Source organism: Helianthus annuus, chromosome 17 (genome assembly GCF_002127325.2).
Source record: "Helianthus annuus cultivar XRQ/B chromosome 17, HanXRQr2.0-SUNRISE, whole genome shotgun sequence".
NCBI lineage: Eukaryota > Viridiplantae > Streptophyta > Magnoliopsida > Asterales > Asteraceae > Helianthus > Helianthus annuus.
Genome location: NC_035449.2, coordinates 190116427 through 190140926, shown reverse-complemented (window position 1 = coordinate 190140926; position 24500 = coordinate 190116427). Strand labels below are relative to the sequence as shown.

At 40.6% G+C, this 24500-nt stretch overlaps 1 non-coding gene across 1 annotated transcript; it reads left to right on the top strand.

The window, feature by feature from the left end:
* Positions 1-8558: 8558 nt before the first annotated feature.
* Positions 8559-8665, top strand: LOC118489448. The gene has a single exon (XR_004887468.1). It is a non-coding gene; the product is annotated as a small nucleolar RNA R71 (small nucleolar RNA).
* Positions 8666-24500: the final 15835 nt, after the last annotated feature.

Sequence of the window (24500 nt, the reverse complement as noted above, 5' to 3'; positions counted from 1 at the left end):
TCAGACTTTTCTTTCTTAGTTGGTTTTGCCCGTTCCTTCTTCCCTTTCGGTGCCATTTCTGTTCATGAAAAACAAAGACACGTAATGAGAAAATTGTCAAACAGTCAAATAGTCAACAAGGAGTTCACACTTAGAAAAATTTCAATTTCTTGAAAAATTTCTAAGTGTTGTTTCTTCGAAGGATTCCATTTAGACATCGAAGGATTGACACTTGACTCGAAGGATGACAATATTGATTGAAAGATGTTATTTTCCTCGAAGGATGAAATGCCTTATCGAAGGATCAACTTACGAAAGATCAGTAATTTTGAAAGATATCTTGGTCAATCGAAAGATCTGATCAATCGAAGGATGAATCCTTCGAGAAGCTTAGTATCCTTCGAGTCTCAGTTCGAAGGATATTTTGCAGTCCATCTTTCGAGATTAAGTGACATCATTTTTCGAGATCGGTGTGTTTTCCGGTGACACTGTTCATCGGAGTGTTTTCCGGTGACAGTTTTAAGTGTGTTTTCCGGTGACAGTTTTAAGTGTGTTTTAATCCATTTAAAATCATCAACATCAAATCATTTAACAACATCAATCTCAAAACCAACCCCGGACACTAACCCTAACCCAGATACTAACACATACACATGTACCGATCAACCCCAAGAACACACTAACATCAGTCAAGATAAAATTCTCATATTACATATATATCACATTTGGTGTCCGATTTAAACAAAACCCCAAAACAGTAATCCAAACCCAAAACCCTTGACATCATGAACTACCATCCCATCATTATCATAAATATGAGAACAAGAAAAATAAAAACAAATGATCAGATGAGGAGTTCATTTTGTTGTTTGTTAAAGTATTAGGATTATCCTACCGTGAACTTTTGTTTTGATTTTGGCAGAGTTTCGGTAGGATCAGAGGATTTTTAAGTGATGAAATTTGTCTGTTATTTTGAAATGAAGAAGATGACCCACTTTTATACTCTGTCCTCGAAACTCGAACTGCCTCGAAGGATCGCTACCCTTTCGAAAGATGAAAAGGTGTTTCGAAAGATGAACCTTTAGGTCGAAGGATCCAGATCTGGATCGAAAGATACCAGATATTTGTGGATTTGGATCGAAAGATACCAGATATTTGTGGGGACCCTCAACAACTTCGAAAGACGATCCTCGAAGGATATCTTTCGATCTGATCCATCTTTCGAAAAGTCTGATCAGCTCAAAGGATCCAATTGGTCAAATCCTTCGTTGACCAATTCATCTTTCGAGCATCAAGATTGACTTTCATTGACCATCTGATCTTTCGAGGGCCATTGCTTCCTCGAAGGATCAGATTTTCACCAACACTTTGGATTTTGGAAATTTGCAACTCAAACCCTTCAAATTCTTAAAAGTTTTCAGAAACGACCGTTTTGAAAAATTGTCCGTTATGAAGTTCTGCAAAGGTCAGTTTTATGAAGTATCTCGGCTTGCCAGGTATCGGATCGAGCACCAACATCAGTTAATCAAAAATAAGATTAAATTGAAAATCTTTTTGGATTTTGATAAAATAAAAGACAACAATTTTAATATCCTTTGAATGTTATCAAACGACATCACCGCTAATGTCGTGCTGATATGCACCAAACGACAAAACTGTTTAAAATAAGACAATAAAAGTTAAGCAGTAAATAAATATGTACAAACACAACAATATTTTTGCGAGTTTCTGGCGAAGAGAATCATATCAGTTTGCGGTCTCTTGTCAAAACACATTTCCTTTTAAGATTCTTTTACAGAAGCGGATAAGTATTCTACCACAATTACCGATATTGTTATCCACTTAAACTCAGCGATCAAGTGTAATCATAATACATTGAGATACATTTAAGGTATGATTTATACTTACCGACCGGTGTTCATCCACTCACGACACATTCCCGTATCAAGGTATGCACGAGAGTTCATCTTACTGGGAAGTATACCATTTATCATCCGTTTTTAACGTATATAAAATGTGAACAAGTCACTTATTTGATTTGAAAACAAGCCCTATGTGATAGAATCACTTATTGATGAGGAACTTGATTTTCATATGCATGAGGGCACAGGAGCAAGTCCGTGAACAGGTCAGTACTTCCGTACAGCAGAGAGACGAACTTGACTCCCGGATAGATGTGATATTTTATCACTTATTTGTTTGGACATGTGATTGTTTATCACTTATTGAGGTCGAATGCAGTATGAGATATGTACACGTATGTATGGTATCATGGAAGAACTAGACTTTGTCTTTTATAGAAACAACCATGATACCCAGATGATAAACAGCATAAACCCCGAATATCTCAGAGCCTCGGCAATCTATCAAACGAAATTTCGGTACCAAGACCATATGCCAATGAGCGGTTCCCACGCGGTTTTCAGTTCGTTATGTTTATATCTCCTGCATACTTTAAAATGATCGTGAGTCTACCGGTACATCATTAGTAGAGCTACTTATCATTTTCTTTTCTTTTGATTTCTAGAAATATGTTTCGACCGACCTCTGATGTAATATCATTTTCTCTTATATTACCAAGAAACTCATTTTTGTTTTTCTATTGTTTTTGTGTTTTTCTAAATTTTCTCCCCCTTAAATGCAGAAAGTAAATAAATTAAAGACATATTTTTGTATTTTTGTGGTTTTTCAATGTTTTTGTATTTTTCTTGAAACTTTCTCCCCCTAAAATTCAAAAATAAAATAAAGTAAAAACATATTTTTGGATTTTTGGTTTTAGAAAAATATTTACAAAAACGATTTCCCGATGTCGGTTACTCTTCCTTCACCTTTATGCCGTTTACCAAAAGTAAATAATCGAATCTTGATTGATGTGTGTTGGTGTGTATATAATTTAGATGAATATTTAAGCCCCTTTTTACACTTTTAGCCAAGTTTTAAATTTATAAAACACGATATTTACTAACACTAAACACACATATGGGCAAGTGCACCCATCGTGGACGTAATATAGTGTTGGTAAGATACCGAGGTCGTCCAAGGACACAAGAGCTTTTAATACCGGTTTATCCTCAACGTCTAATCAAATCAAAAAGTGAGAAAAATGTTTTAAACTAAGAAAAATAAAAACTAACTAAATGCTGAAAAATAAAATAAAATAAAAACAGATAGACAAGATGAATCACTTGGATCCGACACGTGTGTTAGTATAACCTTTGATTATTTTCGCACTTTTGCACTTGTTTAAGAGATTATCTTAGTTATTGTAGTAGGCCCCTCTTTTGAAGGCGACGTTACCCTCAACCCAGTAGTTTGAGTCAGCAAGGATACAATCCTAAAGGGTCGGATTATTGAAAGATAATGAATTAAGTTATTAATGCGAATTGTGGTAGGCCCCGCTTTTGGCGGTGACGTTACCCTCGGCTAAGTAGTCTGAGTCAGCAGGGATACAGTCCTAAATAGCCGGGTTATAGTAATAATAGTAGTTAACTTATGAGGGGGTCAAAGAGTTTGGATCCCCGCCATCCAATACCTATGGGCATTGAAGGAGATCCTACTAAAATTGACCCAGGTCCCAAGCAGGACCTCTAAACGCTGAACAAGGGCAAGACCCTTACCAAACCGTTCCCTTAACCCCCGACCAGGTAGCCAATATACCTCCATATAGACCGTGGAGATATGAATGGTGAAAATCTTTTATTTTATATAGACAGTAAAATAACGCCAAGACACCACGGACAAACGATAAGGAAAGATCACCTTCAACATAAGTAACTAGTTATTAAAGTCATTAATACAAAACCAAATAAAAAGTGCAAAAGATTAAAAATAAAAAGTATTATACTAAACACTTGTCTTCACCAAGTGATGTAAGAGACTTAGGCAAACATGGCCTTGATTGTCAAGAACTCTTACGATCAATCTTGGATCCCGAGACGACTCACACACTCTATGATGGACAATGGATGATGGTGGTGGATGATGGTGTTATGGTGGTGGTGGGTGGTGGATGAAGTGTGAGAGAGGTGGTGTGCCAAGGGATGAGATGGAATGAAACCAAGCACCCCTATTTATAGGCTGAACAGAAGGCTGGGCACGGCCCCGTGTCCGCTGGACACGCCCCCGTGCCCGTCTGACACTCTCTCTCTTCATTAATTGTAATTCGCAATTACAATTAATGCGCCTGCTGTACTTTCACCACGCCCCCGTGCCCGCTGGACACGGCCCCGTGGTGGGCAATGGAAGCTTCTACTAGTTTGTCTTTTCTGCTGCTTCTTGGGCACGGCCCCGTGTTCGCTGGACACGGGGCGTGTTCAGTCTTCTGTTTTCTCTTCTTTGCCTTGGGGGTGCCGTTGAGGGTCCGGGCAGTCTACTTTTATTCCTTTTCTTGTATTTATGCTAGAATTAGTTGTCTTTTTGCTTCTTTTGTGATTTTGAGCTCATTTCATCCTGAAAATACAAAAGAAAGACAAAAACACTCTTTTTCCAACATTAGTACTTAAAAAGGGGTAGTTTTATGCCTTAATTGATGTGATTTATATGTTGCATTTTACACACATCATTGATTTATCAAATGCTTTGGTAAAAAGGTCGGCACGTTGGTGATCGGTATGAATGTGAATCACATCGATAAGTCTCTTTTCAAAGCAATCACGTATGAAGTGATATTTAATATCGATGTGCTTTGTTTTTTAGTGCTGTACAGGATTTCTAGTGATCTGTAAAGCAGCTTCATTATCAACATAAATAGGAGTAGTTAGGAATTCAAAACCGTAGTCCCGCATCTGTTGTTGGATCCATAGAACCTGGGAGCAGCAACTAGACGCAGCAATGTATTCCGCTTCACATGTAGACGTAGCCACACATGTCTGCTTCTTGCACTGCCAAGTGACTAGGCGATTGCCTAAGAACTGACATCCTGCTGTAGTTGATTTGCCATCTTTCTTGCAGCCGCCGAAATCAGAATCACTGTAAGCCTTGAGATCGAAGTTATCATCCTGCTGTAGTTGATTTGCCATCTTTCTTGAGCTTATTTCATCCTGAAAATACAAAAGAAAGACAAAAACACTCTTTTTCCAACATTAGTACTTAAAAAGGGGTAGTTTTATGCCTTAATTGATGTGATTTATATGTTGCATTTTACACACATCAAATACTCCCACACTTGAACTTTTGCTTGTCCTCAAGCAAAACTCTTTAAATATGGCTTACACTCCCAAATGGAATAGGTAGAAGAGAAAGTTTTTAGCTTGTCCTAGAGTATCGGGAATCCAAGGTCCTTGTAGGTTTTATTTTTATTTATTTACAATCCTATTCGTTATGATTTATTTTGAACGTTTCATAAGATAAATTACTTATTCGGGCATAGCATGCCTTATTAAAATTCTATTTATATACAAGTTCACATACCTTGCGGGGGATCACTCAACACTCGGCCGAAGGTGTGGATTTTTTAGTGAATCACTCGTGAGCGGCATGGAACTTACACCTTCCATAGGCTTGCCAAGCAATCAATCCTCCTCCTTTTTAACTTTTTACCTTTGTAAATATCAAGAGGACTTTTGGGGTGAAGGGTTAGGCTTGGGTTAAAGGTGGTCGGTTGGGTTAGTTAGAAAAAAAGGCGAAAATCGTAAAAAGCGTCGGTTTCCGTGACATACCTTGTTTTTAGTGACTTTTTATTTTGAAGTATTTCTCCAAACAAGCTTTTATATAGCTTTTGTTTGTTTTTGACTTCATCATTGTTTTTTTTTTTTTCATCACATAAAAAGGCGAGTTTACGAGAAACCGAGCTTGTTACTAAAATAAAGGGTAAAAAATAAAAAGGGTTTTTTTTTTTTGGTGGGTAAAAAGAGTTTTGGGGTAATGAAATGAAAGGTTTAGGCTCAAAGGGGCTATCTAGGGGGATTTTGGGTAGGTGGTAAAAAAATGAAAAATAATGGTTTAGAAAGAAAAATATGGTTAGTCCTAATGCCTCCATCACTTACTTACTTGGGTTTAAGTTGGTAAGGACCGGGAATGTATCGTCGTGGCAAGTTCTAGAGTTGTAAGAACCAAGCGGCTATTCACACAAGAAACGAAAAATGAGCATTTAGTCTAAATATGTATATTTTTGTGCTCAATAAAGGCTCAAAACTCACTTTTGTGGGAATGGGTTTTTAATGTGATCAAGTATATATAATCGAATTTTTAACTAGACTTGTTATGTCGTTTCGTAATTTTCTTATGTTGGTTCTTTGTTATCACGACGCTATCGGTTGTAAATTTGTAAAAATATAACCTTTTTAGAACTTGTTATTCCCAAATTAAACTTAAGACAAGTAAATGATAAAAAAAATGAAAAAGTTTTTGAAAAAATTTGGGGTGTTTAGCGGTTCCAATAGAGTTTTGTGTAAGGCTTGTATTTTGGATTTGCAAAATTCAAGGTTTTAGCATCCCCCCACACTTAAATTACACATTGTCCTCAATGTGTCCAAAAATAAGGTTTTTGGTTGATTAGAATGTGTTAAAGTAGGTTAAAAAGTAAAGATTTATGTTACTGGCATCCTGGACACGGCCCCGTGGTGACCGGGCACGGCCCCGTGGTCAGGTGCCAGTAACAAAAATTAAAGAATTAAAACAGAAGCCTGGACACGGGGGCGTGTCCGCTGAACACGGCCCGTGTCCAGTTACCTGAACTGGGTGTTTTTCTGCAGGTGGCTCAGCACGGGGTCGTGTTGGTTGGGCACGGCCCGTGTTGAGCCTTCTGTGATGGAGATTTGTGTCGGGTTGCTCTGTTCTTCGTGCATGGGTCCATTTTTCTCATTCCCCTTTTCATCCATTACCACCATGAGTGTGTTTTATTCTGCAAAATAAAACTAAAAGATTAAACTAAACTAAGGATAGTTCCGCGGAATGCCTCCGTTGTGCGCCACGTTTATAAGGGTCCTTGGCTAGACCCGATTCGAGGTTATATATTTTTTGAGTGGGATGCCTGGCGTCCCATGTTACACCGTCGGAGAGCAGCATCCAAGCTCGAATCAATAACCTTCATGTAATTGACCGGGTCGTCGTCCTCTATTCTCTTCCCAACTCCGAACTTCACTTCATCATCCCCATACCTCAAGGTGAGTGTCCCGTCATTCATATCTACCACTGCTTGGGCTGTGGCAAGGAAGGGTCTCCCTAGTATAAGTGGGACCTCGGTGTCTTCCTCCATATCGAGTATGACAAAGTCAGCTGGATAAACGAATCTGCTTACCTTTACCAAGACATTCTCGATGACACCTTGTGGGAATTTGACGGATCGATCAGCGAGTTGTATGCTCATTTCTGTAGGGCTCGTGGTTCCCAAGCCGAGTCTTTTGAACATGGATGAGGGCATGAGGTTAATGCTAGCCCCTAGGTCGGCTAAGGCATTGCGAACGGGCGATTCCCCTATTGAGCATGGAATCGTGAAGCTTCCGGGATCGATTTTCTTTTGGGGAAGTTTATTGAGCACGAGGGCAGAGCATTCTTCGCCTAAATTGACTAATTGCAAATTTTCAATTTTCTTCTTATGCGTAAGGAAGTCCCTCATGAATTTAGAGTATTTGGGCATTTGGGTTAGGACTTCGATAAAAGGAATATTGACATGCAGTTGTTTTAACAGACTTTCGAATTTTGCGAATTGCTCATTTGTCTTTTGACGAATTAACCTACCGGGGTACGGAACTCGAGGAGCCTTGGTAGGCTCTGGTGATGGAGGAGAGTTCTTCTCCTGCAGAGGTGTCGGTACTGTTTCTTCCGTTGGCGGTGGCACTTCTGCAGGCCCTACGGTGCGGTTTCGTAGTGTGATGAGGTGAACTTGCGCCTTTGGGTTTGTTTCGGTATTGCTAGGTAATGCGCCTTGCGGTCTCTCGGAAAAATTTTGAGCTATTTGATTTAATTGTTTTTCTATGTTTTGAATGCTAGCTTGTTGATTCCTAAAATTAGATTCTAATTGTAGAAATCTTTCTGAGTTTTTCTTATCAGTGTCAGAGACGAGGCGAGATACAGTATCTTCGAGCCTTTCTCGTCCACCTTGTTGTTGAGTGAAATTTTGTGACTCATTTCTTGGTTGCTGAAAGTTTGTTCGTTGGGTTTGTTGGTTACTACTATTGCCGGGTTCCCTCCAACCAAGGTTTGGGTGGTTTCGCCATCCTTGGTTGTAAGTTCCCGTTGGGGGACCCGACGGCCTAGGTCTATTATCAATGTAGTTTACCATTTCTTGTTGATCGTCCGTTTCTTTCATGCAACTCCAATTTTCATGTGACCCACCACATCCTTCACAAGCCATAACCGAGACTATTTTTGTCATTTCTAATTTTTTTATTTTTGAAGAAAGGGCCTCGATTTGGGCTTGTAAAGAAGTGCTTTCGTCGACCTTATGGGCGCCCGGGGCGATAGACTTATTTCCCCGGGGGGTATGCCATTGAAAATTGGTTTGAGCAATTTCCTTAATCTGATTATATATTTCATGTGGGCGTCGGTTACCTAAAAGTCCCCCGGAGCTAGAATCAAGTGTCTGCCTAGTGTGTGGCAACAATCCATTATAGAAAGTGGATACTTGTTGCCATATTGCGAGGCCGTGATGGGGACACTTGCGTAATAGCTCCTTGAACCTTTCCCAAGTTTCATATAAGGATTCCCCGTCCTCTTGTGAATATGTATTAATTTCAGTCATTAACTTAGCAGTTTTAGCAGGAGGGAAATACTTATATAGAAATTTTTGGGCTAGTTCATCCCAGGTGTTTACCGATCCAGCTGGGAGGGCGTTGAGCCAAGCTTTCGCTCGGTCTTTTAGTGAGAAGGGAAACATACGGAGGCGGATGGCGTCGTTTGATGCTCCATTGATCCGAAAGGTATCACATATTTCTAAGAAATTAGTTATATGTAGATGGGGATCCTCGTCCGCATGCCCGTGGAAGGTTGCGGAGTTTTGGAGCATTTGTATCAAATGCGGCCGAAGTTCGAAGTTATTGGCTTCGACATTCGGAGCATTGATAGCGGCGCCTAGATTACCCACGGTGGGTTGTAGATAATCCATAAGGGTACGTTGGTCCGCCATTGGAGGTGGATCACCCGAAACCTTCTCTTGGTTTTTGGCTTTTAACCTTTTTCTGAGAAAGCGTTCGGGTTCTTCTAGTGGTTCTTTTATGTCTTTATTGGAACTGGAGCTCATACACTACGTGAGGTTGGCGTCGGGTTCCAAGTCCTGCAATAAAAACAGAAAAGAATGTTGGTCAGAAGGTTCACCACGGCCCCGTGTTGAGCGAACACGGCCCGTGGTCGGAATTTCAGTGATTGTTTTCCAGATCCCAGTTACTGGAAGTTGGACACGGCCCCGTGTTGCACCGGCACGGCCCCGTGGTCAGCCTTCTGTAACTTGGAAAACAAAAACTGCCAGTAATGATGCTGAGCACGGCCCGTGTCCGACCAGGCACGGCCCCGTGCTGAGCTCTGCAGAAGCTGAAAATCTACGAAAAATCCTAAAAATTAAAGAAAAAAAATAAAAATATGATTAGGCCGTTGATTCCTAACTTTCTTAAAATCCTTGTGTCCCCGGCAACGGCGCCAAAAACTGGATGTGTGTTGGTGTGTATATAATTTAGATGAATATTTAAGCCCCTTTTTACACTTTTAGCCAAGTTTTAAATTTATAAAACACGATATTTACTAACACTAAACACACATATGGGCAAGTGCACCCATCGTGGACGTAGTATAGTGTTGGTAAGATACCGAGGTCGTCCAAGGACACAAGAGCTTTTAATACCGGTTTATCCTCAACGTCTAATCAAATCAAAAAGTGAGAAAAATGTTTTAAACTAAGAAAAATAAAAAATAACTAAATGCTGAAAAATAAAATAAAATAAAAACAGATAGACAAGATGAATCACTTGGATCCGACACGTGTGTTAGTATAACCTTTGATTATTTTCGCACTTTTGCACTTGTTTAAGAGATTATCTTAGTTATTGTAGTAGGCCCCTCTTTTGAAGGCGACGTTACCCTCAACCCAGTAGTTTGAGTCAGCAAGGATACAATCCTAAAGGGTCGGATTATTGAAAGATAATGAATTAAATTATTAATGCGAATTGTGGTAGGCCCCGCTTTTGGCGGTGACGTTACCCTCGGCTAAGTAGTCTGAGTCAGCAGGGATACAGTCCTAAATAGCCGGGTTATAGTATTAATAGTAGTTAACTTATGAGGGGGTCAAAGAGTTTGGATCCCCGCCATCCAATACCTATGGGCATTGAAGGAGATCCTACTAAAATTGACCCAGGTCCCAACCAGGACCTCTAAACGCTGAACAAGGGCAAGACCCTTACCATACCGTTCCCTTAACCCCCGACCAGGTAGCCAACATACCTCCATATAGACCGTGGAGATATGAATGGTGAAAATCTTTTATTTTATATAGACAGTAAAATAACGCCAAGACACCACGGACAAACGATAAGGAAAGATCACCTTCAACATAAGTAACTAGTTATTAAAGTCATTAATACAAAACCAAATAAAAAGTGCAAAAGATTAAAAATAAAAAGTATTATACTAAACACTTGTCTTCACCAAGTGATGTAAGAGACTTAGGCAAACATGGCCTTGATTGTCAAGAACTCTTACGATCAATCTTGGATCCCGAGACGACTCACACACTCTATGATGGACAATGGATGATGGTGGTGGATGATGGTGTTATGGTGGTGGTGGGTGGTGGATGAAGTGTGAGAGAGGTGGTGTGCCAAGGGATGAGATGGAATGAAACCAAGCACCCCTATTTATAGGCTGAACAGAAGGCTGGGCACGGCCCCGTGTCCGCTGGACACGCCCCCGTGCCCGTCTGACACTCTCTCTCTTCATTAATTGTAATTCGCAATTACAATTAATGCGCCTGCTGTACTTTCCCCACGCCCCCGTGCCCGCTGGACACGGCCCCGTGGTGGGCAATGGAAGCTTCTACTAGTTTGTCTTTTCTGCTGCTTCTTGGGCACGGCCCCGTGTTCGCTGGACACGGGGCGTGTTCAGTCTTCTGTTTTCTCTTCTTTGCCTTGGGGGGTGCCGTTGAGGGTCCGGGCAGTCTACTTTTATTCCTTTTCTTGTATTTATGCTAGAATTAGTTGTCTTTTTGCTTCTTTTGTGATTTTGAGCTCATTTCATCCTGAAAATACAAAAGAAAGACAAAAACACTCTTTTTCCAACATTAGTACTTAAAAAGGGGTAGTTTTATGCCTTAATTGATGTGATTTATATGTTGCATTTTACACACATCATTGATTTATCAAATGCTTTGGTAAAAAGGTCGGCACGTTGGTGATCGGTATGAATGTGAATCACATCGATAAGTCTCTTTTCAAAGCAATCACGTATGAAGTGATATTTAGTATCGATGTGCTTCGTTTTTTAGTGCTGTACAGGATTTCTAGTGATCTGTAAAGCAGCTTCATTATCCACATAAATAGGAGTAGTTAGGAATTCAAAACCGTAGTCCCGCATCTGTTGTTGGATCCATAGAACCTGGGAGCAGCAACTAGACGCAGCAATGTATTCCGCTTCACATGTAGACGTAGCCACACATGTCTGCTTCTTGCACTGCCAAGTGACTAGGCGATTGCCTAAGAACTGACATCCTGCTGTAGTTGATTTGCCATCTTTCTTGCAGCCGCCGAAATCAGAATCACTGTAAGCCTTGAGATCGAAGTTATCATCCTTAGGGTACCATAACCCGGTGTCAGGGCAACCCTTCAGATAACGAAAAATCCTTTTGACAGCAGCATAGTGAGAGACCTTCGGATTCGCTTGGTATCTGGCGAGAAGGCACGTTGGATACATAATGTCGGGTCTTGATGCGGTGAGATACATTAAAGATCTAATCATAGCACGATAAAGTGAAGAGTCCACAGCTTCCCCTTTTTCATCCGGAGTAATCCCGTGATTCTGCGGAAGAGGAGTAGAAATTGGCTTCGAATCGGACATCTGGAACCGGCTCAAGATGTCTCCGACGTACTTGGTTTGATGGATAAAAATTCCAGATTCGGACTGATTAACTTGCAAACCCAAGAAGAACGTCATTTCACCCATCGCACTCATCTCGAATCGATCTTGCATCACCTTCTCAAATTCCTTACATAACTTATCATCAGTAGAATCAAAGATAATGTCATCGACATACACTTGTACCAACAGAAGATCTTCACCTTTTTCTTTGATGAAGAGGGTACAATCGATCAAACCCCGTCTAAACCCGTTGTTCAGCAGGTAGGTAGACAGTGTCTCATACCAGGCTCGAGGCGCTTGATGAAGACCATATAACGCCTTGTTAAGCAGTAAAACTCTGTCAGGATGTAATGGATCTTCAAACCCCGGTGGTTGCTCGACATATACTTCCTCTTCGACTACTCCGTGAAGAAAGGCACTTTTAACATCCATCTGGTACACCTTGAATTTCTTGAAGGATGCGTAGGCTAGAAAGATTCTAATAGCCTCCAGACGTGCAACAGGTGCATACACTTCATTGTAGTCAATACCTTCTATCTGACTGAAGCCTTGAACAACTAACCTTGCTTTGTTTCGGACAACAATCCCACGGTCATCCTTTTTGCACTTAAACACCCAACGAGTTCCGATCTTCTTGTAGTGGTCGGGCCTATCAACCAATTTCCATACGCCCAACTTCTCGAACTGCTGAAGTTCTTCTTGCATGGCTTCCACCCAGGAATCATCTTTCAATGCCTCCTTCCAAGATCTAGGCTCTTCTTGGCTAACATAGCAGGCGAAAGACCAATCATTTTGTTGTCCCGATTCTCGTATCTCAGCATACAAGCCAGCATTTTCATTATTTCGGATTTGATTCCTTGTCCTTACACCACTGAGAACATCACCTATAATATTCTGCTGAGGATGAATGTTATGAATTCGGGTTTCAGAAACAGGAGGAATTTCAACATTGGTCCTCAAGTTATTGATATTTAAATTCCCGATATCATTCTGAAGCTGTTGAGTTGTAGAAGATGATGCATTTTCTTCTTGGACAATTGGCGCAGACACTGGATCCGTTGCTTCTGAAGTACCTTGAACCGGACGCGGTGCTTCACCATCATTTGCATCAACACACTCCTCATCTTCCGATGACAAATTGTAGTCGACAGCATCATTAAACACCTCATTTGAAACGAGATTGTTGATAGAAGAAGCTGCTTGTGAGTCAACAATGATTGGGCGAGCTAACTGAGAGCCAGTCGCATTCTCGCTTTCAGACAACATTTGAGCAATTGCATTGTCATCATCAAATGTCGGCAGATTAAATGAGTCGAAAAGGCCATCATAATCGAACATCCATGGATCTCCAGAAGGCTTCGGTGGATTAGAATATCTTTGAACTCTTACTTCACCTCATTCTTCAATCTTCTTGGTAGTCAGGTTCCATACTCGCAGATTAGGAGTAGCATACCCAAGGAAGTAACCTTCGATAGCTTTGGCACCAAACTTCCCGTCAGGCTCAATCATGGTACATGGTGCACCAAAAGGTTCTAGATATTCCAAGTCAGGAGTCTTCTTGTGTAGGAGTTCGAAGCACGTTTTGCCATGTCTTTTCACTGTGAGAACCCTGTTTAACGTGTAGCAAGCCGAGGCAACAGCTTCAGTCCAGAATCGAACTGGAAGCTGAGACTCAACCAACATGGTTCTTGCAGTCTCAATTAAGGTTCTGTTCTTTCTTTCAGCGACTCCGTTTTGTTGTGGTGTGTACCGAGAGCTGTATTCATGAAGGATTCCTTTTGCAGTGCAAAATTCATCCATAACCCTGTTTTTGAACTCGGTTCCGTTGTCGCTTCGAATTCGCCTCACCTTTAGATTATAAAGATTTTCCAACAAGGTGATCAAATTCTTTAGAATTTCTGGAGTCTCGCTCTTGTGAACCATGAAGTCAACCCATGAAAATCTTGAATAGTCATCAGTGACTACCAAGCAGAAAACCTCCCCGTGCACACTCTTGTGTTTGACTGGGCCGAAAAGGTCCATATGCAGACGTTCGAGTGGCATGTTTACAGTGTTAACCTTCTTCAATGGATGTGATTTCTTGATCTGCTTCCCTTTCTGACACGGCACACAGACATCTTGAAGTTGAAAATTCTTCACATTGACACCTCTCACCAGATTGTTTTTGACAAGGTGATTCATTTTTCTGAGGTGAATATGACCCATCCGTCTGTGCCAAGAGATCGTCTCCTTTTCAGTGGCTTTTGAAATAAAGCAAGTAACTTGTTTGGACTTAGTTATTGCTTGGCTCATATCGAGGACATACAAATCATTAACTCTTGGTGCTGATAAGAGAATCCATTCTTCGGGAATCTTGAATCCTGGCTTCAGCACATAACAACCGGCATCATCAAAATGCACGGTGAACTTCTTGTCACAGATCTGAGAAACACTCAGGAGATTGTGATCCAACTGTTTCACGTAATTGATTTTGTCGAAACTCACAACTCCATTTGAGATCATTCCCTCGTCGGTGATATACCCTCCTTTGTCTCCAGCAAACGCAACATATCCTCCTCTTATACTTCGCACATCGAAAAGAAGACGATAGTCGCCCGTCATGTGCCTGGAAGCCCCACTATCAACAATCCAATGAATATTAATAGTTCCTCCTGGAGCCGCCTGCACATGCACTAACTTATCAGTTTGAGAGGGGGACCCAAGCCTTTGTGGACTTGGGTCGTCCTTGATCATCAAGGAAAGTGATTTCAATCACTTGATGATTAGGAAAAAGAACCTGTGGTGCTCCCCCTGATTGAATTACCTGCTTTTGCTTCCAAGCTGTTTGTCTTTTACCAGTATTTGAATTTATTGTTTTAGCATTTACTGGTTTTACAGTTTCAGGTTTTGCTTGTACAGGTTTTTCTTCTTTGACCTCTGATTTTAATGCCTTTTCAATTACCTTTTGATTCTTTTGCTTTAACTTCTTTTCCCTTTCTTTCAAGACACGTGGGTCTTGTTTCGGGGAAACTGGTCGTTTTTTGGTAAGTGATTTCTTGGGGAGCACTCGTTTTTGACTTCAGCTTTTGCACGTGTGGGAAATATCTTACAATATGCCCAACTGTGCCACATTCAAAACATGTTCTCCGCTCTACAAACTTCGGAGAAACATGTTGATGACCAGACGGAGAACCAGACGATGAACTTTGTGATCTAGACGTGCTTGGACCTAAATCACATCCGTTGGTGTGTTGGGTGTAATTATTCTGATCATTTCGTTTTAAAATTCTAACTTGTTTTACAAAATCAACGTTATATTTATCCTGAAATGTTTCAAGTTTGTCTGAACCCGTGGATCCAACAAAGTTCATTCTCGGTCCTCGTTTCTTAACAGGAGCTCTTTTGTTTTGCACCTTTTGTTGTTGAACCTTAGGTTGCTCAACCTTTGATTGTTGAATTTTAGGTTGTGCAGCCTTAGGTTGAGTAGCCTTAGACTGTTCAACTTTAGGTTGTTGAACCTTTGGTTGTTCAGTCTTAGGCTGTTGAACTTTAGGTGCTTGAACATTCTTGTTCTGAGCCTTCTTTCCCTGTACCTTACCCTTTCCGGAGTTGACTTGTTGTTTTCGCTCAATTGGTAGTTTTTGGTTTCCGTATTGTTTTCTAATTTGTTCACACGGAATTGGATCACATTGAGTGACTGTAACTTTGCCACTTTTGTTCCCCAAAAACTTATCAGTGCATCCTTCAAAAATTTGCTCAATTAAATCTTGATTTACATTTTTAATTGGAAAATCTTTGTTAGAGTAGATTTTGCTATCTCCTTTGAGCGTGTACAACAAATTATTCCCTTCAAGGCTAGATACAATGGACTCCATTGCTTTTGACATTTCAGTCTTACTCGGTTTCACTGGTGGATCACACAGGATGTGATTCTCGATTGGAATATCTGTTGTAACCGAGTTAGACTGTTGTTTCACAATTTCTTCAGATTCATCGTCCGAAGAATCAGCATCCTCAATAATGGGAGGACTCTGTTCCTTAACACACGATGAATCTGTCACATTCTCAGATTCTGATTGACCCGAGGATGATGTACCAGTTGTGAACCCGAGGCCTGCTGCAAAGTCATCTAGACCGAGTGGCACAGTAGGTTCAAAACGGGGCATATCCTCGTCATCAGGCAATTTGGAGTAATTGTGATTCATTGGGGGAGGGCATGATTTGAATCCAATACATTTTGTATCCCCCTTTTTCTTTTGAACATCAATGATGTGATCCAATACATAGCGGGAATTGGAATAGCTTTCCAGTTTCTGCTTAATTGTCTCACATTCACAACGAGCTGTTGCTAACTCTACCATTTGCTTTTCAATTGTGTCAATAAGATTATTGTTAGCATGTTGTTTTCGCAAAACAGCCTTTTGTAATTCTGAAACATCATGTCTTAATGACGCAATTGTTGCTTTAAATTCCTTTTCATTTCTGGTTAAAAACAAATTAGCTTCGGTTGCTTTAGAAAGATCTACAATCAATTCTTGATTGTGTTTGTGTGTGATTTCAAATTGACTCTCCCTTTCAGCATATTTTAAACACTTTGCACATTCAATAGGAACAGAAATAGAGTCAGAATTAGTATCACATACCTGAGAAGTCTGACCTTCTACGTGAGCCATAAAGGTTGTATGAAAAGAAAAAGATCCATCTTCAGAGAAAAACTGAGCAACCTTCTCGGAAGTTCCAGCAGATTTCTGGCAGAGAATAGATCTCCTCTTGCATAATGCTTCAGCTTCAGCCAAAAGCTCATCAACCTCCAAATCTAAAGCATCACTTGATAAATCACCAGCATCAAGTGATTCCCCATCCATGCTCCCACTATAACCCGAACTATCTTCATCTTCTGAAGATTCACCAGCAGACACGGGTTCTATTACCTTCTCAATCACTTTAGCATAACATGCTGTTCCACCATTTCCTCCATCTCCGAGCTGAAGGTTCCAGTTGCAGATTTCATCAGCTTGAACGACCAATCCTCTGTGGGGATTAGTGTTTGTGGATCCAGATGCATTTCCTCCAACAGGAACTATTGATCTGACAGAATTGTTGTTCTGTTGCTGTTGTGGTTGTCCTTGATTCCTGAAGGGATTCTGATTTCCTTGCTTAGGTGGCTTCTGACACTCCCGCTTGAAGTGACCCTTTTCACCACAATTAAAGCAAGTGACAGCATTCTTATCAAAACCATACTTGGTGTTGTTGTTGCTTTCCAAGTTGGTTCTCCCCGTCCTTTCCATAAACTCCTTTGCTCTTCGAATTGCACTAGCAAGAGCCCATTTGATATCCATCATTTCAAACTCTTCTTTATCCACTTGCTGATAATCTTCATTGGTTAGATTGATATTCCCAATCTGACCTGCGACTAATCCACAATAAGCACTAACCAAGGTATTCAACATCTCCATATGCTCCTTGGCTATTTCGGCAGTGACTTTGGAAAAGTTGGAAGTGTCTAATCTGACTGTGTTCGGATTGGAAGTGGCTTGAAAGTTTGAAGAGCTTCCATAAAACCCTTGCTGTTGCGGTTGTTGCTGCTGAGCTCTGCTTGGGTCTAAGAAAGGCGGTGGTGTGAATTGCTGAGCTGTTGGTTGCACATACTGTTGTTGAGAAGAAGAATCTGGTCTTGAATACATCATCGTGTATGCTGAAGGATCAAACTGATTTGTTGTGGAAGGTCCGGTGTTTGAGATGAAAGCTGTTTGAAGCTTCGCGTGTTGAGAGGCTGGTTTTTCTCCACCGATACCTCCTGCAATCCCATAGTACATCTCTGGATTTTGAGGAGTTAGTGTTCTTTTTGCCTTAAGCTTTTCTTCTACATCCTTGTTCTCCAATTTTTGAATTAACTCATAAACGGTGATTGTGTCTAGAACACCATTTTCTTTGAGAATTTCAAGAAAACTGCTCCACTTTGCTGGTAAGCTATCAGCGAATCTCTTCACCATTTCTTGTGGAGTGGCAGTGACTCTAAAAGCAAACATCTCGCTCAACAAGTGATGGAACCTTGTAGATAACTCTGCCAAAGTTTCATTCTCCATACACGTGAATCCTTCAAACTCTTTCTTCAGTAATTCTTGCTTGATCTTTCTAGATTGAGCATTTCCTTCACATCGTAACGTGAGCATATCCCACAAGCTTTTAGTAGTCGTGCAGTAAACAAACTGGTGGTAAATGTCTCTGTGAAGAGCTTGTGTGAAATCATGAATGCTTTCTTTTCTAACTCAAATTTCTTTTTATCATCATCAGACATAGTGCTGTAAGTTTCTGGATTAGATCCTGCAACTTCCAAATCATTGTCAAATGCGGTGAAAAAGCACATCCATAGATCTTGACCTTGCCCCTGAACATAAGTTCTCAGCCTTTCTTTCCACCATCCCCAATCATTGATGTGATTTAGCTTTGGCGGTTTTGTGCTTGTACCAGTTTCACTGTCGTTCTGCATCATTGCTTGAATGCTGCTGCTTTGATTTGTGACCAATGCCCATTGATTTGCAGTTATCATTGCAGCTTGAGGTGGGGCAATAGCCTGCATCCATGCAGTTTTGTTGAACTCTGACGCAGATTGCGTGGCTGATGATTGCGTAGCTGATGATTGTGGAGTCAAAGTTGTTTGAGTCCACGCGGTTGGATCCCACTGACCATTTGTTCCCATTTTATAACAATTAATATATTAAGTGAAAATTGATTTAAAATTTGAAAAACAAGTTTTTCCCTTTTTTTTTTTAAAGATTTAATTTTCACAAACTATGTTAATATCTTGAATGAGAACAGACAGCCGAAAGATCCTTGATCGAAAGACCTGAAAAACACAAACTTGTTAAACTCAAACAGACTAGGATCGAAAGATCAATACTTGTTCGAAGGATCAACAGTGTGCGAAAGATCACTGTTGAATTTCGAACAATGATTTCGAAAGATTCTCCAAAACGAAGGATCCTTATCTTTCGAATAAGAACTGTAGATCGAACAATATATCCTTCGAAAAGATTCCTTGGATCGAAAGATAAGTCACAGACTTCGAAGGATGTTCGAAGGATGGTTATCTATCGAACCTCCTTTGATCGAAAGATGATCTTTCGACTTCGAAGGATATCCTTCGATCTGTACGAACACTGCAGACAAAAGGTGACAGGTTGGTGAAAAGGTGATTGGTTGGTAGAGAACTTTCGGCAGAAGGTATGTTCAGTCCATACTTTCTACCAACTCAGATTTGACCAATAAAATATTGCCTAAAAAAGAAAGTTCTTATCCAGAAAACCGGTCACCGGAGTAAGCCGGAATTTGGCCGGAAATTACCAAACTTCTTAAAACAAGTTTTTAAGTTACCCAACCCGTCCTTGAACACACCCGGTTAGTTTAGAACACGTTTTTACGTCTGGAAATGCAAGAAAAACACTAAAAACGGGTGCTAAACCATGTGAGTTTTGTCCAAACACTCCAAAGTCTTGTATAAACTCGGTTTTAACAAGGAAAAGAGCCACGGCTCTGATACCACTTGTAGGTCCCCCGGAGGTTGAGGTTAAACCTTATCCTTGTTATGTTTAACACACTAGCAAGTGCGGAATCCAAGCTAGAATGCAAACCGGTAGTTTATATGAGAACACAAGCTACAAAGAGAAAGGTAGACACACAAAATATCAAAGTTTTCTCTTGTATTTCAGTGGACACGGTTACAGCCCTTGACCAAACTGAAAATGCTCTCTACAAGACTTAGTTCACTCACATGCACACACTTTCTGTCTTTCTGTCTAAACTATGAAGTGAACCCATTACAAGACTATATATACTCATAACAGATTGTCTGGTCGAAGGATCAGAAAGACTGATCGAAGGATCATCTATCGACCAGACACCTACCGAAGGATCCACATATACCTCGAAGGATGGTATATCCTTCGAGGTCCATCTACATCCATCGAAGGTTATCCTTCGAGCTCATCGAAGGATATAAACAATCCTTCGATGACTCATCCTTCGACACAAAGAACTTACAAACCATGTGTTAACTGTTTGGCCAAGTCAAACCAGGAGGATGGTTGACTTGGTCAAACTTACATCAAAACACATATACAAACCAACAAAAGACGTAAACAAGACTAACAAAAGACATCGTTTTATATCATTACAAAATACAGACAAAGTACAGACACAAGTGCACCAACAAAACTTCATAAAAACAGCCTCTCGACACGGGGTCGTGCCCAGGTCAACACGCCCCCGTGTCCACCAAAAGATTCCTTTCTGACTTTTGTCAGAATATGTACAAAATGTGTCAGGATCTTTCCTGGACACTGGGCCGTGTCCAGCCAACACGGGACCATGTCCAGCTTGCTGTCGTTTTCTATAAATGCAGCCAAGAATCCTGCACATTTGGACCATCCAGGGACAGAGATTTGAAAGGATTTTCTCACATACTATCCTAGGTATTTTCTAAAAGAAGGTTCTAACAACCATCTTGTCCTTTCCTCATTTATCCATTACCTTCTTCTTCATCTTTCTTGCTTCAACACCTCCATAGAAGCTTGAGATCACCATGATTCCAAGCTTTATTGTGTGGTTTGTGGGTTTTTGTTAAAGGAATCTTGGTAAAAATAAGTTGTATAACATGGTTTTAAGCCGTTTCTGCTCAAAAATGCTTCATAAGTTGGAAAAATAATTTCAAACTCCAAGATTCCTTGCTCCAAAAAATCTGCAGAAAGGTGAACACGGGGTCATGCTCATTGAGCACGGGGACGTGTCCAATGTACTATTTCATCAAAATGAACTATTTCTTTGGTTTGTTTTCGTAGAATGTCAAGTCAAAACAGTGGAACTTCCTCTGCACATTCCCGAAACAGTCGAAGGGAAAGAAGGTCTTCAATTGAAGCAACTCTCGTACGCTACGTAATGGCATTACGTGAAGCTCTTGACGAGATGACTTCGGTGGAGGAGGTCCTTATAGACCATATAAACTATCTTACGGTGGGGCTGGAAAACAATTTACAAGAGATTAACCTCTTGCACCAGAGGTTAAACATCCTTGTAACACCTCCTATAGAAACAATCCTCCCTTAAGAAGATTGGAACCTAGCATTAGGAGTCAACAACCCCACCGGATGGGATGACATTCCCGCGGAGCCTTCTTTTGAAAACTTGCAAGAAGCGCCGGTGGAAGTTACACCCCCTCAAACCGATGCCAACGAGCCCGCCTTCCTTCTCCCAAGGGAGATAGAAGAATGGCTCGCCGACGTTTGAGGTACCCATGATCCGGAGGAGGAAGTTCTTCAAGCCGCTTCAAACCGGGAGAATTATCTTTTCGGAAATTTTGCTAATAGAATAAATTTTAGGCTAGAACTTCTTGGTTTAGACTTCTTATGCTTTCGTTGACCTATCTATCTAGAATTTTAACTTATTAAGAATATTATGTAATCCTCTCTATGGTTTAATGAATGACGGTTTTAGGTAATTTGGTGTTTGGATGATGTTGTAATGGGTTGAACACACTCAGGATGGTGAAAATAACAAGGGAAACTTGAACCAGCACCGCATGCACAAAAACAGGGCCGTCCGACAAATTTTTCTTCATTACAGCAAGTTCGGCACGGGCCGTGTCCGCCCAACACGGCCCCGTGCTGCAGTGTCTGCAGAAAATGCCCAGTTCAGGTAACTGGACACGGGGCGTGCTCACTGAACACGCCCCTGTGTCCAAGCTTCTGGTTCTCTTTAAAAACTTTTATTACTGGCAATCTGAACACGGGGTCGTGCCCGAACACCACGAGGCCGTGTCCAGACGCTCAGTAACATAAAATTTTGCTTTTTACATCTTTTTACACATTCAATCAACCTAAAAACCTATTTTTGGGACACATTGAGGACAATGTGTAATTTAAGTGTGGGGGGGATGCTAAAACCTTGAATCTTGCAAGTCCTAATTATCAAGCCTTACACAAAACTCTATTGGAACCGCTAATCACCCCAAATTTTTCAAAAATTTTCATTTTTTCTTACTTGTCTAGGTTTAATTTGGGAATTTCAAATTCTGAAAAGGTTATATTTTTACAAGTTTACAACCGATAGCGTCGTGATAAAAAGAACCAACATAAAAAAATTATGAAACGGCATGATAAGTTTAGTTAAAATTTGATTATATGTACTTGATCACATAAAAACTCATTCCCACAAAAAGTGAGTTTTGAGTCTTTATTGAGCATGCAAATACATATCTTTAAACTAAATGCTCATTTTTCGTTTCTTGTGTGAATAGCCGCTTGGTTCTTACGACTCTAGAACTTGCCACGACGATACATTCCCGGTCCTTACCAACTTAAACCCAAGTAAGAAAATTATGGAGGCATTAGGACTAACCCTTTTTATTTCTACACCATCATTTTTCTCTTTTTTTACCACCTACCCAAAATCCCCCTAGTTAACCCCTTTGAGCCTAAACCTTTTCATTTCTTAACCCAAACCAAACACCCTTTTCACCCACCTAAACCCTTTTTCATTTTAAACCCCTTATTTTAGTAACAAAGCTTGGTTTTTCTTATGACTTATGAAAAAAATGACGATGATGAAGCCTAAAGAAATAAACAAACAAGTTTATCAAAAATAACTTTGTTTGAAAGAAATGCTTCATCAAAATAAAAAGCTTTGAAAAATAAAAAGTCTTCCAAAAACCGATGCTTTTTACGCTTTTCGCCCTTTTACTAACCACTAACCCAACCACCCACCTTTAGCCCAAGCCTAACCCTTTCACCCAAAAGTCCTCTTGATATTTACAAAGGTGTATAGTTAAAAAGGAGGAGGATTGATTGCTTGGCAAGCTTATGGTAGGAGTAAGTTCCATGCCGCTCTCGAGTGATTCACTAAAATACATCTTCGGCCGAGTGTTGAGTGATCCCCCGTGAGGTATGTGAACTTGTATATAAATGGAATTTTAAAAAGGCATGTTATGCCCTAATAAGTAATTTATCTTATGTAATGTTTTTAATAAATCATAACGAATAGGATTGTAAATAAATAAAAATAAAACTTAATAAAGAATCTTGGAAATCCCGACACTCTATGACAAGCCCAAAAACCTTCTCTTCTACCCATTCCATTTGGGAGTGAAAAAGCCACATTATAAAGAGTTTTGCTTGAGGACAAGCAAAGATTCAAGTGTGGGGGTATTTGATGTGCACAAAATGCAACATATAAATTACATCAATTGTGGCATAAAACAAACCCTTTTTTTAGTACTAATGTTGGAAAAAGTGTGTTTTTGTCTTCCTTTTGTATTTTCAGGATTAAATGAGCTCAAATGAAAAAAAGAAGCAAAAAGGCAGCTAAATCTAAGATAAATACAAGAAAAGGAACAAATGTGGCATGCCCGACCTCCCGATAGCATCTTCCCAAGCAAAACAAGAGAACAGAAGGATGAACACGCCCCGTGCTCAGTGAGCACGGGGGCGTGCCCAAGTGTCAGCAGAAACGACAAAGCTGTAGAAGCTTCTATCACTCGCCACGGGGGCGTGCCCACTGGACACGGGGCCGTGGTCAACTCTAAGATTCGCAGAATCGGAGGAAATCTTGATAGTACAGATACGCTTCTGCACACGGGGTCGTGCCCAGCGGACACGGGGGCGTGGTCAACTAATGCAGACAAACTGCAATTAATGAAGAAAGAGAAGGAGGATGGACACGGGGCCGTGCCCAGCGGACACGGGGCCGTGCCTGAGCTACTGTTCAGGCTATAAATAGGGGTGCTTGGCTCATTTGCAAACCATCCCTTGGCACACCACCTCTCTCACACTTCACCCACCACCCACCACCATCACAACACCATCATCCACCACCATCATCCATTGTCCATTATAGAGTGTGTGATTCGTATCGGGATCCAAGATTGATCATAAGAGTTCTTGACAATCAAAGGCCATGTTTGCCTAAGTATCTTACATCACTTGGTGAAGACAAGTGTTTAGTGTAATACTTTTCATTTTTAATCTTTTTGCATTTTTTATTTGGTTATGTATTAATGACTAACTAGTTTCTTATGTTGAAGGTGATTCTTCCTTATCGTTTGTCCGAGGTGTCTTGGCATTATTTTACTGTCTATATAAAATAAAAGATTTTCACCATTCATATCTCCATGGTCTATATGGAGATATGTTGGCTACCTGGTTAGGGGTTAAGGGAACGGTTTGGTAAGAGTCTTGCCATTGTTCAGTGTATAGATCCTGCAAAGGACCTGGGTCAAATTTAGTAGGACCTCTTTCAATACCCACCGGTATTGGATGGCGGGGGTCCAAACTCTTTGATCCCCTCATAAGTTAAACTACTATTAAAACTTTAACCCGGCTACTTAGGACTGTATCCCTGCTGACTCAGACTACTTAGCCGAGGGTAACGTCACCTTCAAAAGAGGGCCTACCACATTATGCATTAATAACTTAATTAATTATCTTTCAATAATCCGACCCTTTAGGATTGTATCCTTGCTGACTCAAACTACTGGGTTGAGGGTAACGTCACCT